Here is a 20,938-nt window from a genome sequence, read left to right as displayed (position 1 = left end):
TTGGAAACACAATACTTGTGTGGATATATAGACAAAACACTGTCCCTAGTAAGCCTCTAGTTGACTAGCTCGTTGATCGAAGATGGTCAAGGTTTCCTGGCCATAGGCAAGTGTTGTCACTTGATAACGGGATCACATCATTAGGAGAATCCTGTGATGGACTAGACCCAAACTAATAGACGTAGCATGTTGATCGTGTCATTTTGTTGCTACTGTTTTCTGCGTGTCAAGTATTTGTTCCTATGACCATGAGATCATATAACTCACGGACACCGGAGGAATGCTTTGTGTGTATCAAACGTCGCAATGTAACTGGGTGACTATAAAGATGCTCTACAGGTATCTCCGAAGGTGTTCGTTGAGTTAGTATGGATCGAGACTGGGATTTGTCACTCTGTGTGACGGAGAGGTATCTCGGGGCCCACTCGGTAATACAACATCACACACAAGCCTTGCAAGCAATGTGACTTAGTGTAAGTTGCGGGATCTTGTATTACGGAACGAGTAAAGAGACTTGCCGGTAAACGAGATTGAAATAGGTATGCGGATACTAACGATCGAATCTCGGGCAAGTAACATACCGAAGGACAAAGGGAATGACATACGGGATTATATGAATCCTTGGCACTGAGGTTCAAACGATAAGATCTTCGTAGAATATGTAGGATCCAATATGGGCATCCAGGTCCCGCTATTGGATATTGACCGAGGAGTCTCTCGGGTCATGTCTACATAGTTCTCGAACCCACAGGGTCTGCACACTTAAGGTTCGACGTTGTTTTATGCGTATTTGAGTTATATGGTTGGTTACCGAATGTTGTTCGGAGTCCCGGATGAGATCACGGACGTCACGAGGGTTTCCGGAATGGTCCGGAAACGAAGATTGATATATAGGATGACCTCATTTGGTTACCGGAAGGTTTTCGTGCATTACCGGAAAAGTTTCGGGCTCATCGGTAGTGTACCGGGAGTGCCGGGAGGGGTGCCGGAGACCATCGGGAGGGGTGTCACGCCCCAAGGGGTCTCATGGGCTATGGGAAGAGATAAACCAGCCCCTAGTGGGCTGGAATAAGTTCCCACTAAGGCCCATAAGGTTTGAGAAGGAAAAAACACAAGGTGGAAAGAGTTTCCAAGTGGGAAGGTGGAATCCTACTCCAAGTAGGATTGGAGTAGGACTCCTCCACCTCCAATTTCGGCCAAACCTTTAGGTTTTGAGGCTGCCTCCTCCCCTCCCTCCCACCTATATATACGGAGGTTTTAGGGCTGATTTGAGACGACTTTTCCACGGCAGCCCGACCACATACCTCCACGGTTTTTCCTCTAGATCGCGTTTCTGCGGAGCTCGGATGGAGCCCTGCTGAGACAAGGTCATCACCAACCTACGAAGCGCCATCACGCTGCCGGAGAACTCTTCTACCTCTCCGTCTCTCTTGCTGGATAAAGAAGGCCGAGATCATCGTCGAGCTGTACGTGTGCTGAACGCGGAGGTGCCGTCCGTTCGGTACTAGATCGTGGGACTGATCGCGGGATTGTTCGCGGGGCGGATCGAGGGACGTGAGGACGTTCCACTACATCAACCGCGTTCACTAACGCTTCTGCTGTACGATCTACAAGGGTACGTAGATCACTCATCCCCTCTCGTAGATGGACATCACCATGATAGGTCTTCGTGCGCGTAGGAAATTTTTTGTTTCCCATGCGACGTTCCCCAACAGTGGCATCATGAGCTAGGTTCATGCGTAGATGTCTTCTCAGTAGAACACAAAAGTATTTGTGGGCGGTGATGTGCGTTTTGCTGCCCTCCTTAGTCTTTTCTTGATTCCGCGGTATTGTTGGATCGAAGCGGATCGGACCGACATTACTCGTACGCTTACGAGAGACTGGTTTCATTGCTACGAGTAACTCTGTTGCTCAAAGATGACTGGCGGGTGTCAGTTTCTCCAACTTTAGTTGAATCGGAATTGACCGAGGAGGTCCTTGGATGAGGTTAAATAGCAATTCATATATCTCCGTTGTGGTGTTTGCGTAAGTAAGATGCGATCCTACTAGATACCCATGGTCACCACGTAAAACATGCAAACAACAAAATTAGAGGACGCCTAACTTGTTTTTGCAAGGTATGCTTGTGATGTGATATGGCCAACGATGTGATGTGATATATTGGATGTATGAGATGATCATGTTGTAATAGTTAATATCGACTTGCACGTCGATGGTACGGCAACCGGCAGGAGCCATAGGGTTGTCTTTATAACTAACGTTTGTGCTTGCAGATGCGTTTACTATTTTGCTCGGACGTAGCTTTAGTAGTAATAGCATGAGTAGCACGACAACCCCGATGGCGACACGTTGATGGAGATCATGATGATGGAGATCATGGTGTGACGCCGGTGACAAGAAGATCGTGCCGGTGCTTTGGTGATGGAGATCAAGAAGCACGTGATGATGGCCATATCATGTCACTTATGAATTGCATGTGATGTTAATCCTTTTATGCACCTTATTTTGCTTAGAACGACGGTAGCATTATGAGGTGATCTCTCACTAAAATTTCAAGACGAAATTGTGTTCTCCCCGACTGTGCACCGTTGCAACAGTTCGTCGTTTCGAGACACCACGTGATGATCGGGTGTGACAGACTCAACGTTCACATACAACGGGTGCAAAACAGTTGCGCACGCGGAACACTCGGGTTAAGCTTGACGAGCCTAGCATGTGCAGACATGGCCTCGGAACACATGAGACCGAAAGGTCGAGCATGAATCGTATAGTTGATATGATTAGCATAGAGATGCTTACCACTGAAACTATTCTCGACTCACGTGATGATTGGACTTGAGATACTGGATTTGGATCATGTACCACTCAAATGACTAGAGAGATGTACTTTTTGAGTGGGAGTTCTTAAGTAATATGATTAATTGAACTAATTGTCATGAACATAGTCTAATGGTCTTTGCGAATTACGATGTAGCTTGCGCTATAGCTCTACTGTTTTTATATGTTCCTAGAGAAAATTTAGTTGAAAATTGATAGTAGCAAAACTTTGCAGACTGGGTCTGTAAAACCGAGGATTGTCCTCGTTGCTGCGCAGAAGGATTATGTCCTTAATGCACCACTCAGTGTGCTGCACCTCGAGCATCGTCTGTGGATGCTATGAACATCCGACATACACGTTACTGATGACTACACGATAGTTCAGTGCAAAATACTTAATGGCTTAGAAGCAAGGCGCCGAAAACGTTGTAAAACATCACGGAACATAAGTGATGTTCTAAAGAGATGAAATTGTGCTTTCATGCTTGTGCCCTTGTTAAGAGGTACGAGACCTCCGACAAGATTCTTTGTCCACAAAGTAAAGGAGAAAGGCTCAATCGTTGAGCGTGTGCTCAGATTGTCTGAGTACGACAATCACTTGAATCAAGTGGGAGTTAATCTTCCAGATGAGATAGTGATAGTTCTCCAAAGTCACTGCCACCAAGCTGTGAGAGCTTCGTGATGAACTATAACATATCAAGGATACATATAATGATCCTTGAGCGATTCGCGATGTTTGACACTACGAAAGTAGAAATCAAGAAGGAGCATCAATAGTTGATGGTTTGTAAAACCACTAAGTTTCAAGAAAGGCAAGGGCTAGAAGGGATACTTCGTGAAACGGCAAAACAGTTGCTGCACTAATGAAGAGACCCAAGATTAAACCCAAAGCCGAGACTAAGTGCTTCTGTAATGAGGGGAACAGTCACTGAGGCGGAGCAACTCTAGATACTTGGTAGATAAGAAGGCTGGCAAAAGTCAAGAGAAGTATATTAGATATACATGATGTTGATGTGTACTTTACTAGTACTCCTAGTAGCATGAGGGTATTGGATACCGGTTCGGTTGCTAAGTGATTAGTAACACGAAATGAGAGCTACGGCATAAACAGAGACTAGCTAAAGGCGAGGTGACGATACATGTTGGAAGTGTTTCCAAGGTTGATATGATCAAACGTCGCACGCTCCCTCTACCATCGGGATTGGTGTTAAACCTAAATAATTGTTATTTGGTGCTTGCGTTAAGCATGAACATGATTGGATCGTGTTTATTGCAATACGAGTATTCATTTAAAGAGAATAATGGTTACTCTATTTTCTTGAATAATCACCTTCAATGGTTTATTGAATCTCGATCGTAGTGTTACACATGTTCATAATATTGGTGCCAAAAAGATACGAGTTAATGATGATAGTACCACTTACTTGTGGCACTTCCGCTTGAGTCATGTTAGTATAAATTGCATGAAGAGGCTCCATCTGATGGATGTTTGTACTCACCTGATTTCGAATCACTAGTGACATGCAAACCATACCACATGAGAAAGGCCTTGTTTTCATTGAGATGAAATAAGATAGTAACTTGTTGGAAGTGATACATTTTGATGTATGCAGTCCAATGGGTACTGAGGCACGCAGTGGATATCATTATGGTCTTACTTCACTGACGATTTGAGTTGATATAGGAGTATTTACTTAATGAATCACAAGTCTGAAATGTTGAAAAGTTCAAATCCGTTTCAGAGTAAAGTTCGTCGTAACAAGAGGATAAACTGTCTATGATATGATCATAGAAATGAATATCTGAGTTACGAGTTTTGGTACGCAGTTAAGACAATGTGGAAATTATTTCGCAGTTCATGCCACCTGGAACATCATAGTGTGATGATGTGTCTGAACGTCATAGCCACGCACTATTTGGTATGGTGCATACTATGATGTCTCTTATCGAATTACCACTATTGTTTATGGGTTATGCATTAGAGACAACCGCACTCACTTTAAATAGGGCACCGCGTATTTCCGCTGAGATGACACAGTATTGACTGAGGTTTAGAGAAATCTAAACTGTCGTTTCCTGAAAGTTTGGGGTTTCGACACTTATGTGAAAAAGTTTCAGTCTGATAAGCTCGAACCCAAAGCGGATAAATGCTTCTTCATAGGGTATCCAAAACAGTTGGGTACATCTCCTATCTCAGATCCGAAAGCAAAGTGTTTGTTTCTAGAAATGGATCCTTTCTCGAGGAAAGGTTTCTCTCGATAGAATTGAGTGGGAGGGTAGTAGAACTTGATGAGGTTAATGAACCATCACTTCAACCAGTGTGTAGCAGGGCGCAGGAAGTTGTTCCTGTGGCGCCTACACCAATTGAAGTGGAAGCTGATGATGGTGATCATTGAGCTTCAAATCAAGTTACTACAAACCTCGTAGGTCGACAAGGTCGCGTACTGCTGCAGAGTAGTATGATAACCCTGTCTTGGAGGTCATGTTGTTGAGAAACAGTGAACCTACGAGTTATGGAGAAAGCGATGGTGGGCCCAGATTCCGACAAATGGCTCGAAGCCATGAAATCCGAGAAAGGATCCATGGATGAAAACAAAGTGTAGACTTTGGAAGAATTACTTGATGGTCATAGGACTATTGAGTAAAGATGGATCTTTAAAGGAAAACAGACGATGATGGTGATAAGTCACTATTAAGAAAAGCTCGACTTGTCGCCAAGATGTTTTCGACAAGATCAAACAGTTGACTATGATGAGACTTTCTCACTCGTAGCGATGCTAAAGGTCTGTTGGAATTATGTTAGTTGTTGATGCATTATTTATGAAATATTGCACGTAGGATGTCAAAACATTGTTTCCTCGACGGTTTCCTTGAGCAAACATTGTATGTGATACAACCAGGAGGTTTTGTCGATCCTAAAGATACTAGCAAGCATGCAAGCTCCAGCGATCCTTCAATGGACTGGTGCAAGCATCTCGGAGTTGGAATATATATACTTTGATGAGATGATCAAAGATTTTGGGTTTGTACAAGGTTTATAAGAAACTTGTATTTCCAAAGAAGTGAGTGGGAGCACTATAGAATTTCTGATAAGTATATGTGGTTGACATATTGTGGATCAGAAGTAATGTAGAATTTCTGTAAAGCATACAAGGTTGTTTGAAAGGAGTTTTTCAAAGGAATACCTAGATTGCGCTACTTGAACGTTGAGCATCAAAGATCTATGGAGATAGATCGAAAGCGCTTAATAGAAGTTTCAACAAGATGCATGCCTTGACAAGTTTTTGAAAGAGTTCAAAATAGACCAGCAAAGAAGGAGTTCTTGGATGCGTTGTGAGGTGTGAATTTGAGTAAGACTCAAAACCGGACCACGGCAGAATAAAGAGAATAGACGAAGGTCGTCTTCTATGCCTTAGCCGTAGAATCTAAAGTATGCCATGCTGTGTACCGCACCTGATGTGTGCCTTGACTCAAAGTCTGTTGAGAGGTACAGAGAGTGATCCATGATTGAATCACTAGCAGCGGTCAAAATTTATCCTTAGTAACAAATGGACTAAGGAATTTTTCTCGATTATGGAGGTGGTTAAAGAGTTCGTCGTAAAGGGTTATGTCGATGCAAGCTTTGACAATAATCCTTCGGGCGTGACACCCCTCCCGATGGTCCCCGACACCCCTCCCGGCACTCCCGGCACACTACCGATGAGCCCGAAACTTTTTAGGTGACCAAAACAAGACTTCCTATATATCAATCTTTACCTCTGGACCATTACAGAGCTACTCGTGACATCCTGGATCTCATACGGGACTCCTAAGAACCTTCGGTCACCAACACATATAACTCAACTATACCGAAACATCACCGAACCTTAAGTGTGCAGACCCTGCGGGTTCGAGAACTATGCAGAACTGACCTGAGACACTTCCCGGTCTATAACCAACAGCAGAACCTGGATGTCCATATTGGATCCTACATATTCAACGAAGATCTCTATCGTTGAACTTCTATGTCAAGGATTCATATAATCCTGTATACTATTCCCTTTGTCCTTCGGTACGTTACTTGCCCGAGATTCGATCATCGGTATCACCATACCTAGTTCAATCTCGTTACCGGCAAGTCTCTTTACTCATTCCGTAATACAAGATCCCGTAACTAACTCCTAGTCACATTGCTTGCAAGGCTTGTTGTGATGTTGTATTACCGAGTGGGCCTCGAGATACCTCTCCGTCACACGGAGTGACAAATCCCAGTCTTGATACATGCCAACCCAACAGACACCATTGGAGATACCTATAGAGCACCTTTATAGTCACCCAATAATGTTGCGACGTTTGATACACACAAGGTATTCCTCCGGTGTCCGGGAGTTGCATGATCTCATGGTCATAGGAACAGATACATTGACATGCAGAAAAACAGTAGCAATAAACTGACACGATCATATGCTACGTTTATAGTTTGGGTCTTGTCCATCACATCATTCTCCTAATGATGTGATCCCGTTATCAAGTGACAACACTTGCCTATGGCCAGGAAACCCCGACCATCTTTGATCAACGAGCTAGTCAACTAGAGGCTCACTAGGGACAGTGTGTTGTCTATGTATCCACACATGTATTTGAGTTTCCAATCAATACAATTCTAGCATGGATAATAAACGATTATCATGGACAAGGAAATATAATAGTAACCAATTTATTATTGCCTCTAGGGCATATTTCCAAGCCGATCATATTTACTATTCCTTCCCTTTCGGCTAAGTTATGAACACCTACATTGGTCCGGCAAGCTCTTGCCGCAGACCACACTCATGACTAACATTTCCCCAAGTACCTCTGTTCCTCTGTATTCATTTTTCTCTTCCTCCAAAACAGCGATGGTTTACACCATGCATGCGATGGGGAACATGAAGGGAAGAAAACACCAATGAAGGAAGGAGGGAATGGCGAATGTGGGTAGACACACACCAGGATAGAGAAGAATCCTTAACGAAAGATAAGTCGACATGACCGTCGGTTTTCGTTAAACCTTGAATTTTGCATCTTTTCCTTAGCGACCAAGGTTTTGTATGGTGAATCTAGTACGTAATGGAACCTCATTGTCTTCCTGGTCGCGCCCCTATTTTGTTTCGAGCCTGCTCAGCAAAACACGCGGCAGGATCAAAGACCGATGAGAAAAAACTCACCGGCAGTGTGTCCTTGCCAGCAGAATGCTAAGGACCCGTTCCTCAAGGCAATTGCGACAACAAGTTGTTGGCGGGAAACTAGAGCGCACAAAGAAAATAGCCATACAAATACCAGGAGGAAGGCAAAGGGGGATGTCATACCATTACATAAAGACTCTAGTTCAACAAACATCGAGATAAGGATAGTGCATGGTATGATACGAGATACATATTGTGTCTTAAGTACAGGAAAGCACGATGGCAGGAGTGGGTTGTTGGAAATATGCCCTAGAGGCAATAATAAATTAGTTATTATTATATTTCTTAGTTCATGATAATCGTTTATTATCCATTCTATAATTGTATTGATTGGAAACACAATACTTGTGTGGATATATAGACAAAACACTGTCCCTAGTAAGCCTCTAGTTGACTAGCTCGTTGATCGAAGATGGTCAAGGTTTCCTGGCCATAGGCAAGTGTTGTCACTTGATAACGGGATCACATCATTAGGAGAATCATGTGATGGACTAGACCCAAACTAATAGACGTAGCATGTTGATCGTGTCATTTTGTTGCTATTGTTTTCTGCGTGTCAAGTATTTGTTCCTATGACCATGAGATCATATAACTCACGGACACCGGAGGAATGCTTTGTGTGTATCAAACGTCGCAACGTAACTGGGTGACTATAAAGATGCTCTACAGGTATCTCCGAAGGTGTTCGTTGAGTTAGTATGGATGGAGACTGGGATTTGTCACTCTGTGTGACGGAGAGGTATCTCGGGGCCCACTCGGTAATACAACATCACATACAAGCCTTGCAAGCAATATGACTTAGTGTAAGTTGCGGGATCTTGTATTACGGAACGAGTAAAGAGACTTGCCGGTAAACGAGATTGAAATAGGTATGCGGATACTAACGATCGAATCTCGGGCAAGTAACATACCGAAGGACAAAGGGAATGTCATACGGGATTATATGAATCCTTGGCACTGAGGTTCAAACGATAAGATCTTCGTAGAATATGTAGGATCCAATATGGGCATCCAGGTCCCGCTATTGGATATTGACCGAGGAGTCTCTCGGGTCATGTCTACATAGTTCTTGAACCCGCAGGGTCTGCACACTTAAGGTTCGACGTTGTTTTATGCGTATTTGGGTTATATGGTTGGTTACCGAATGTTGTTCGGAGTCCCGGATGAGATCACGGACGTCACGAGGGTTTCCGGAATGGTCCGGAAACGAAGATTGATATATAGGATGACCTCATTTGGTTACCGGAAGGTTTTCGTGCATTACCGGAAAAGTTTCGGGCTCATCGGTAGTGTACCGGGAGTGCCGGGAGGGGTGCCGGGGACCATCGGGAGGGGTGTCACGCCCCAAGGGGTCTCATGGGCTATGTGAAGAGATAAACCAGCCCCTAGTGGGCTGGAATAAGTTCCCACTAAGGCCCATAAGGTTTGAGAAGGAAAAAACACAAGGTGGAAAGAGTTTCCAAGTGGGAAGGTGGAATCCTACTCCAAGTAGGATTGGAGTAGGACTCCTCCACCTCCAATTTCGGCCAAACCTTTAGGTTTTGAGGCTGCCTCCTCCCCTCCCTCCCACCTATATATACGGAGGTTTTAGGGCTGATTTGAGACGACTTTTCCACGGCAGCCCGACCACATACCTCCACGGTTTTTCCTCTAGATCGCGTTTCTGCGGAGCTCGGGCGGAGCCCTGCTGAGACAAGGTCATCACCAACCTCCGGAGCGCCGTCACGCTGCCGGAGAACTCTTCTACCTCTCCGTCTCTCTTGCTGGATCAAGAAGGCTGAGATCATCGTCGAGCTGTACGTGTGCTGAACGCGGAGGTGCCGTCCGTTCGGTACTAGATCGTGGGACTGATCGCGGGATTGTTCGCGGGGCGGATCGAGGGACGTGAGGACGTTCCACTACATCAACCGCGTTCACTAACGCTTCTGCTGTACGATCTACAAGGGTACGTAGATCACTCATCCCCTCTCGTAGATGGACATCACCATGATAGGTCTTCGTGCGCGTAGGAAAATTTTTGTTTCCCATGCGACGTTCCCCAACATGGGTCAAAGCTAACTCCAGTGGCTTCCGTGGACCCTTGGGACTGCAAGGACCCTGTCAATGAGAGGACGCGCCTTCTCCGCGGCAGCGGAGACATCAATACCGAGGGACAACTTCTTGAAACCAGCGGAGAGGCCGAGTTCCAGGTGGAAGAAGGTGAGGTTGCTCAAGACCATGAAGAGGGCATCGCGAGCTAACTTCCTGGATTCGTCAGCGAAGCAGGCAACCATGTCCTCCTCGTACGTCTTCAACCCCATGATCAAGCCCTCTAAGAGTGTCAGCTTGATGCTTGGGACTTTGTGCTGGCCAACGGAGAAGGCCCAACTCTTCATGTTCATGCTTACGATATGGGTGGTGAGGTGCTCAGTGATGGCAACCATGCTCTTGATCCATAGGTCATGCTGCTGAACATGGTTCTTCAACTTCTATTCTGCTTCCTTCTGGAGAGTTTAGGCATTGGTCCGGTCGTCTGCCAGAACTTCTATCGAGCACCGATAGATTCAATGTTCTTCTCTAGGGAGGCAAGTCTGGATTGCAAACTAGAAATGGTATCTTTGGTGGCGTCGAGGCTTTGGCTCTTGGAAGAAAGCTGCGAGTGCACCTCTTCTCGCATGGTTTTCACCTTTCGTGCTTCTTCTTTGAGGGCCTTGGTCTCCATGTCACTTCTGGCAAGCTCCTCCGTCATGCTCAACTTGGCCTCCAGATTGGTCTTGGCAGTAGCCGCAGCAACAAGTTCGTCGGACACCTTCCTCAACTGGGCAATGAAAGTCGAGGAGGGCGCGTCAAGAGCAGTTTTGTGGCCGTCCTCTAGCTCCTTGGTACGTTGCATAATGTGGGCCTCCAACTCCTTGTCCTTATCATGGAGGGAAAGTTCGAGGGCCTCTTCCCGAGAGGATATTTCCGCTTATGTGGCATCCAGATGCGCTTTGCACTCCGCGAGATGGCCTCTTGGGCTGCAACGTCTTCCTTGGCCATGGATAGCATCTCATGCTGCCTCTTAAGAGGATGGACCTGCTGGTTGTTCCACTCCTACAGTTCGTTTCCCTTGTCCCTCAACTGCTGGTCCACAAGACCGACCTGCTCGGATTGCTCTTTGACTGCCTGCCACTTGAGGTCATACCTGCTCTGCATTTCCTTAATCCCGGCAGCCTTGACACAGGTGATCATGTTCAGCACTGGGCGAAGCTTTTATCAAAAAAGCCCAAGATGCTCCAGTCACTACCACACGAGACACAACCAGTCTGTGCAGAGCAGAACTCGGGGCTTTGTCATCCTAGATTCAACACCAATCGCCCCTCCAATCTTCCCACTTCCCGCAATGTTGGCCAGGGAGGTACCCCCAATCCTCCTTCTTGCCCCGGGGAATCTAGGTAATGTTCCCCGAGCAATGATTTTTCCCTCTATCCGGGGGAGGAAGAAGTGCGTGAACAAATCCATGTCGGGGGCAACTCCGACAAAGTTCTCGCATAGATGGGCAAAGATCGCCATGCACGTCATTGCATTGTGCGTAAAGTACAAAAGGTGAAATCCATACGCGCCATCGTGGCGCAGAAGAAATTAGAGAAAGGGGGAGAGACCACAGTAAAAGTACGCGTAGAAGAAGCGATACGAATCTGATGGCGTCCTCTCCTTGGGGTTGTCCGACAGAACCACATGTGGCTCATGGCCCTTCGTCTCTCTCCCTCACATATAGGCATACCTATCGATCAAGATGTTGTTGTCCAGATTCAACGGGGAGAAAACCAGATGTTTTCGCCGTCGTCTTTCCGCTTCCTCTATAATCCTCTTCCTCTATAATCATCTTCCTCTCATCAGCCGCTTGCTCCTTCAACTCAACCGCCTGCTCCTTCAACTCAGCCGCCTATTTTCCCCTCACGGCGGCCATCTTCTGCCCCATCTCTTTTGAGCAGCGAGAGATTTGGCAATGCTCGTCGAAGGAATGATGGCAACAGAGACAATTTCTCGGCTGGAGGAGGGGGAAGAGAGGCGAAGGTACGGATGTGAATGAGCAACACCCCCTTTGTGAGATCTCTTCTTTATGTATGGGGGCATGCATTGGGGACTGGCTCTTCGCTATCGCTACAAGGAACTGCAGTTTATTTACTGGCGGTTCCCTTTTTTTACTACCCAACGGCTACTATTCAACGGCCCCACTGATACATCCCAAACGTATCCATAATTTCTACTTGTTCCATGATCTTTTGGGTGACATTGTTATATGTTTTGCTACACTTTTATATCATTTTACACATATTTAGACTAATCTACTAACTCAGTGCACCCAGTGCCAGTTTTTGTCTACTTATGTCTATTTTGCTGGGGCTTTTACCCAATTTTCCGAAGCCCGGAAAATTCCAGGAAAAATATATAAAAAAATCAGCAAAACAGAAGCTTCTAGATCACCGAAGATGGGCCACAGGGGGGCCATGGGCTGCCGAAGCGACCCGCTGGTGCGACTAGGCCCTAGGCCACGCCAGGAGGCCGCTTGGGTGGGCCCCACCTACTCCAGTGCCCTCCTTTAGCCTATATTTAGAGTACCAAGAGGAAGCCCTTCCACAACTTCTAGAATCGCGAATTTCTCCATCGTTCCGCCGCCGCAACGCTTCCGAGATCGGGAGCGTGAGGAGGCCTCTTCCCGGCACCCTACCGGAGGGAGGATTGACCTCCGGGAGCTTCTCCACCGCCATGGACGCTTCCAGGACGTGTCTTGACCAGTAGCTATGATATGTCTTCTCTCCAATCTTGTGCTTCAATGGTTAGTCCTTGTGAGCTATCCTACATGATCAAGGCATCTATGTAATTCTCTTGCTATTGCTATGCTCGGTTTGTTTGGATCCGATGGATTATGAGATTATGTTCAGATTGTTATGAGTTATATATTTGATTATCCTTTTATATTATGTTCCTTAGTGATTCATGCATGTTGTCCATTGCTATTTATTGCTTTGGCCGAGTAGTAGATTGTAACTCCAAGAGGGAGCGTTATGCATGATTGTGGTTTCATGCCCCTCAATGTCTAGCTTGAGTGACAGAAACATGAGACTAGGGGATGTGCTGTTGCCACCAGGGAGAAAACAACAATGCTTGTGACCACGGTTGCAAGGATTGTTTGCCTTACGCATAGTTCGTTAATGCAGTTGTCCGTTGCTTTGAGTTTACACTTTGGGTGGGGCTCGCAACTTAATACCGGAGAGATGTTCTGGATAGATATCTCAAGGTGGATGATTAGTAAGTAGATGCTGATGAATAAACGGTCTACTTGTCTTGGCGTACTGCCCATTACTATTGAACCTCTAACTATCAAGTACCATAATTAGCATTGTGGTGCGTTCATAATTCTGCCAATTGCCCAAGTGTGATTTGTTTACCCAAGCATAGGTGTTTATCGTCTTTTGGGAGAGAGACATCACTAGTGAACATCATGTGACTCCGGTTCATATCACCATCATTGTTTACACCTCCATCATTTACCGCTTTCATTTACTTTTCCGTTGCAATCACTATTACCTTCCCTCTTGTGTTTTGATCCTTTGCAAACTACAAATCTGGAGAGTTTGACAACCTCTTTGTACTTGTTGGGAGCAAAGTTATTTGTTGTGTGTGCAAGCGCACGTCTTCTGCTAGCTCCAGGGTGGAGGACACCTACTTGTTGATCCTAGGAGTCCTCCTGGTTCGATAAACCTTACAGTTCCCGTGTGAGGGAAAACTTGCTGCTGACTACATCTCAACCTTCCACTTGGAGTAACCAACGGGGTGCGAGAAGTATATACATTATCTCGTCATCACTCACGACCTGCGTAAATGCGCATATTGGAAGTGGGTCGGGAGGACATTGCTACCTCTTGAGCTTGCGTTGGTTTTTTCCCTTGAAGAGGAAAGGGTGATGCAGCACAGTCGCAGTAAATATTTCCCTCAGTTTAAGAACCAAGGTATCAATCCAGTAGGAGTATCAAGATGAAGCACCGATGTACGTGCACAAAAACTGCAAACTTGCACCCAACGCTACAAAGGGGTTGTCAATCCCTTCACTATTGATTGCAAGGTGAGATCTGAAGGCGGAAAGTGCAACAAGGTAAAACTGTAGGGCTGAAAATATGATGTGAAGTACACTCAGGGGCCATAGTGTTCACTAGAGGCTTCTCTCAAAATAGCAAATATTACGGTGGGTGCACGAATTACTGTCGAGCAATTGTTAGAACCGCGCAAAGTCATGACGATATCTAAGGCAACGATCATACATATAGGCATCACCTCCGAGACAAGTAGACCGATACTTTCTGCATTTACTACTACTACTCCACACATCGACCGCTATCCAGCATGCATTTAGTGTATTGAGTTCATCACAAACAGAGTAACGTCTTGATGTTAGCTATGCTAATGCACAAAAGTCCTTCAATGGCGCCAGAAACAGGTGTGTTGACGGCACCAGGAATTCTTCAGCTCCGGCTATGTCTTAAGGGACTTCCTAGGCAAGTATGCAAAGGATTTCTCCCGTGGCCTTGGATCCTTGCGTTGGTGTTCCCTTGAAGCGGAAAGGGTGATGTAGCATAGTGACAGTAAGTATTTCCCTTAGTTTGAGAACCAAGGTATTAATCCGGTGGAGGAGTATCACAAGATCCTGCACAAAAACAAAAGCTTGCTCCCAACTCTATGAAGGGGTTGTCAATCCCTTATAGATTGTTTGCCAAGTGAGAACTGAAAGCAACAAAGTAATAAAGCAAAGTAAAAGCGGAGATGTAAACGATGGATGTGAATAGACCCGGGGGCCGTAGTGTTTACTATTGGCTTCTCTCATGAAAGCAAGTAGACGGTGGGTGAACAAATTACTATCGAGCAATTGATAGAACCGCGCAAAGTCGTGACGATATCTATGCAATGATTATATCTATAGGCATCATGTCCAAAATAAGTAGACCGATACTTTCTGCATCTACTATTATTACTCCACACGTCGATCGCTATCCAGCATGCATCTAGTGTATTAAGTCCATAAGAACAGAGTAACGCCTTAAGCAAGATGACATGATGTAGAGGGATAATCTCATACCAATGATAAAAACCCCATCTTTTTACCCTTGATGTTAACTACTTGATGTGTGCCTTGCGGCCCCTACTGTTACTTGGAAAAGTCACCACATGGTAGAACCCAAAACCAAGCACTTCTCCCATTGCAAGAATCATAGATCTAGTTGGCCAAACAAAACCCAAGACTCGGAGAGACTTACAAGGAAATAAAATCATGCATATAAGAAATCGGCAAAGACTCAAATATATATCATAGATAGTCTGATAAAAAATGCACAATTCATCGGATCTCGACAAACACACCGCCAAAGAAGATTACAACGGATAGATCTCCATGAAGATCATGGAGAACTTTGTATTGAAGATACAAGAGAGAGAAGAAGCCATCTAGCTACTAACTACGGACCCGTAGGTCTGAAGTGAACTACTCATGAGTCATTGGAGGGGTGATGATGATGATCAGGAAGCCCTCCAACTCCAAAGTCCCCTCCGGCAGGGTGCCGGGAAGGGTCTACAGATGAGATCTCACAGAAACGGAAGCTTGCGGCGGCGGAAAAGTATTTTTGCGGAATATTTGGGAATTTATAGGCCAAAGATCTAGGTCAGGGGGCGGCCACGGAGGCCACAAGCCTGCCCACCGCCGCCTCCCCCCTGGTGGCGGAGTGGGGGCTTGTGGGCTCCCTGGAGCCCACCTGGCCTGGCCGAAAGGCCCCCTGATCTTCCTTCATTCGGGAAAAAGTCATTTCGGGGTTTTTCTTCTGTTTGGAGTCCGTTTCAAAATCAGATCTGAAAAGAGTCAAAAACACGGAAAAAACAGGAACTGGCACTTGGCACTGAATTAATAAGTTAGTCCCAAAAAAATATAAAAGGTACATAAAATAATCAAAGAAGACAAGATAACAACGTGAAGCCATCAAAAATTATAGATACGTTTGAGACGTATCAAGCATCCCCAAGCTTAACTCGTGCTCGTCCTCGAGTAGGGAAGTGATAAAGAATGAATTTTTGATGCTTTCATGCTACCTAGCATAGGTGTCCTTTGTAATTCCTCTTATGTGACATGAATGTTTAGATCCATTAGATTCAAAACAATATTTGCTATTGACGTGGAAACAATAATAATTCAAGCAAACTAGCAAGGTAATCATGAACTTTCAAAATAACAAGGCCAAAAGAAAGTTATCCCTACAAAAGCATATAGTCTGGCTATGCTCTATCATCATTGCACAACGAATTTAAATCATGCACAACCCCGATATTGGCCAAGTAATTGTTTCACACCTTTACTTTCTCAAACCTTTTCAACTCTCACGCAATACATGAGCGTGAGCCATGGTTATAGCACTATAGATGGTGTGGAGTGTGGTGGAGGTTGCAAGACAAAAAGGAGAAGATAGTCACATTAACCAGGCATATCAATGAGCTATGGAGATTCTCATCAATAGATATCAATGTGAATGAGTAGGGATTGCCATATAAATGATGCACTAGAGCTACGAGTATGTGAAAGCTCTTAAAGAAAACTAGTGGGTATGCATCCAACTTGCTTGCTCACGAAGACCTAAGGCAATTTTGAGGAAGCCTATCATTGGAATATACAAGCCAAGTTATATAATGAAAATTTCCCACTAGCTATATGGTGGTGACAAAACGAGAGACTCTCAATCATGAAGATCATGGTGCTTAGTATGCACAAGTGTCAAAAAAGTGGTAGCATTGTCCCTTCTCTCTTTTTCTGTCTCTCTCTTTTTTGTGTGTGTGTGCTCTTTGGCCTCTCTTTTTTTATTTTGGTGGGCTTCTTTGGCCTCTTTTATTTCCTCACATGGGACAATGCTCCATTAATGATGATCATCAAACTTTCAACTCAAAACTTAGAGTAACAATGACTCTATATGGAATGCCTTCGGTAGTGTACCGTGGCAATGATCTAGCATGCCATAGACATAAATGGAAACATCATGCTAGATATCTTACGATCATGCAATGGCAATGTAGACGTGGTGGCACATGTCATGGTGGTAGTTGCATGGCAATATATCTCGGAATGGCTTTGAAAAAGCCATAGTAGGTAGGTATGGTGGCTGTTTTGAGGGAGGCTAATGGTGGGTTTTGTGCACCGGCGAAAGTTGCACGGCACTAAGAAGATAGTGATGGTGGAAGGTGAAAGTGCATCTAAACCATGGACTCAACATTAGTCATGAAGAACTCATATACTTGTTGCAAAAGTTTTATTAGTAATCGAAACAAAGCATTCAACGCATACTCCTAGGGGAAGGGTTGGTAGGTATAAACCATCGCGCGATCCCGACCGCCACGCAAAGGATGACAATCGATATACTAATCATGCTCAGATTTCATCACATAGCGGTTCACCATACGTGGATGCTACGGGAATCACTAACTTCAACACAAGTATTTCTAGATCCACAACACCTTACTAGCATGACTTCAATATTACCATAACCACAACTCAAAACTAATTGAGATGAATCAAACTTCTCTAACTTTTCAATGCACATGAAGGTGGAAGTTTTCGTATCCCTTTGGATAACTACCCCTTTTGAGACTACTTTCAAAGCATAGATCAACTGCCAAGCCACGCACCGCTGTGCTCTAAAAGATACAAGTGAAGCACATAGAGCAAAAGTATCTAACTCAAAAGATATAAGTGAAGCACATGTGAGCTGAATTGTCTACCAAAAGATATAAGTGAAGCTCGACAAAATCACAGTGTGTGCATGTCTCTCTCTCTAGGTGTGCAGCAAGGATGACTGTGACACAACAAAAATAAAAGACTCCTATGATACAAGACGCTCCAAGCAAAAACACATAACAAGTGGTGAATAAAAATATAGCCCCAAGTAACGTTACCGATGGATTGAAGACGAGAGAGGGGATGCCTTCCTGGGGCATCCCCAAGCTTAGGCTTTTACGACATCCTTGAATCTCTTGGGGTGCCTTGGGAATCCCCAAGCTTGCTCTCTTTCCACTCTTTATCTCTTTGTCCATAAGAACTTCACCCAAAACTTGAAAACTTCACAACACGAAACTTAAACAGAAACTCGTGAAAACATTAGTACAAGAAAGCAAAACACCACTTCCTTAGGTACTGTAGCAAACTTAAATTCTACTTGTGCTGATGTTGGGTTACTGTACTTTCAATATTCCATGGCTAATACCCCCCGATACTATCCATAGTTTCATCAAAATAAGCAACCAACACAACAGAAAACAGAATCTGTTAACATCAGACCAGTCTGTAGCAATCTGTATATTTCATATACCTGTGGTAATTCAAAAATTCTGAAAACTTTCGAGGGGTTGAATAATTTGCTTAGAAATCATAACCAAAAAGAATCAACTCAAAATCTCTTACAGAAAGAAAATGAAAATTCTTTTCGCGAGCAGAAAGGTTGTGTCTTTTCCAGCATGACCAAACGATCATCCCCAAGACTAATCATAACGGTTTTGCTTGGCACAAAAGCAAAAAGAAACACAAAAAACACAATCATAACAGAATTATGAAAGTGTGGAAAACACAAAACAGAAAGAAAAATGATAGATTCGTTGGGTTGCCTCCCAACAAGCGCTTTTGTTTAATGCCCTTAGCTAGGCATTCAATGATGCTCTCACAAAAGACAAGAATGGAAGCACAATGAGAGCATCCTAGAGCATGTGAAAATCACATCTAAGTCTAACATACTTCCTATGCATAGGCATTTTGTAGGAAAACAGATTGTCAAGATAACCAATAGTTGCCATATCCAAGGAAGAAGAAAGAGACAATAGCAATCTCAACATAACGAGAGGTAATTTGGTAACATGAAAGTTTCTACCAAAATATTTTCCTCTCTCATAGCAATTACATGTGGGATCATATTCAAATTCAACAATATAGCTATCCCATAGGATATTCTTTTCATGATCCACATGCATGCAAAGTTGACGATCTTCAAAAATAGTGGGATTATCATCAAATAAAGTCATGACTTCTCCAATCCCACTTTCAGTATTGTTGCAAATATCATATTCATCATGAGGTTTGAACAAATTTTCAAGATCATAAGAAAGATCATCACCCTAATCATGATTATTGCAACTAGTGGACAAAGCAAAACTAGCATCCCCAAGCTTAGGGTTTTGCATATTTTTAGCATGATTGTCACTAATAGGATTTATAGTGAAATCATTGCAATCATGCTTTTCATCCAAGGAGCCCTCGTGAATCACTTCATGAATTTCTTCCTCACAATTTTCAGATTCACGCATCTTAAGCAAAACTCCATAGAAATAGTCAATTGTCCTCAACTCACTAGCAATTCGTTCAACAATAGTGGGTCTCTTAAAGAGACTAGCTAGTGGATGAGGATCCATATATATAGATTTTCAGAAAGCGAAGATGCAAGCATATTGAAGGCACATGGCACACAAGCGAACAGAAAGCAAGCGAGAAAAATAGGGCGTACGAAAAAGGCAAAGGAGAAAGGCAAATGAAAACGGAAAATGTGAAGTGGGGGAGAGGAAAACGAGAGGCAACTGGCAACAAAAGTAAATGCAAGAGAAGAGTTTGTGAGACCTACTTGGATAGATCTTGATTTCTCCTCCCCGGCAACGGAGCCAGAAATGGGCACGTTGTCGGGAAATTATCTTGACGTGCTCCTCCCCTGCAATGGCGCCAGAAATGCTTCTGATGTCAGCTATGCTAATGCACAAAAGTCCTTTCAATGGCGCCAGAAACAGGTTCGTCGACGGCACCAGGAATCCTTCAGCTGCGACTACGCCTTAAGGGACTTCCTAGGCAAGTATGCAAAGGATTTCCCCCATGGCCTTAGAGCCTTGCGTTGGTGTTCCCTTGAAGCGGAAAGGGTGATGTAGCACAGTGACGGTAAGTATTTCCCTAAGTTTGAGAACCAAGGTAAAAATCCGGTGGAGGAGTATCACAAGATCCTGCACAAACACAAAAGCTTGCTCCCAACACTATGAAGCGGTTGTCAATCCCTTATAGATTGTTTGCCAAGTGAGAACTGAAAGCAACAAAGTAACAAAGCAAAGTAAAAGCGGAGATGTAAACGATGGATGTGAATAGACCCGGGGGACGTAGTGTTTACTAGTGGCTTCTCTCATGAAAGCAAGTAGACGGTGGCTGAACAAATTACTGTCGAGCAATTGATAAAACCGCGCAAAGTCGTGACGATATCTATGCAATGATTATATCTATAGGCATCACGTCCAAAACAAGTAGACCGATACTTTCTGCATCTACTACTATTACTCCACACGTCGACCGCTATCCAGCATGCATCTAGTGTATTAAGTCCATAAGAACAGAGTAACGCCTTAAGCAAGATGACATGATGTAGAGGGATAATCTCAAACCAATGATAAAACCCCCCATCTTTTTACCCTTGATGGCAACTACTTGATGTGTGCCTTGCTGCCCCTACTGTCACTTGGAAAGGTCACCACATGGTAGAACCCAAAACCAAGCACTTCTCCCATTGCAAGAATCATAGATATAGTTGGCCAAAAAAAACCCAAGACTCGGAGAGACTTACAAGGATATCAAATCATGCATATAAGAAATCAGCAAAGACTCAAATATATATCATTGATAATCTGATCACAAATCCACAATTCATCGGATCTCGACAAACACACCGTCAAAGAAGATTACATCGGATAGATCTCCATGAAGATCATGGAGAACTTTGTATTGAAGATCCAAGAGAGAGAAGAAGCCATCTAGCTACTAAATACGGACCCGTAGGTCTGAAGTGAACTACTCTTGAGTCATTGGAGGTGCGATGATGATGAAGAAGCCCTCCAACTCCAAAGTCCCCTCCGAC

Source organism: Hordeum vulgare, chromosome 5H (genome assembly GCF_904849725.1).
Source record: "Hordeum vulgare subsp. vulgare chromosome 5H, MorexV3_pseudomolecules_assembly, whole genome shotgun sequence".
Classification (NCBI taxonomy): Eukaryota; Viridiplantae; Streptophyta; class Magnoliopsida; order Poales; family Poaceae; genus Hordeum; species Hordeum vulgare.
This window is presented reverse-complemented; position numbering follows the sequence as displayed.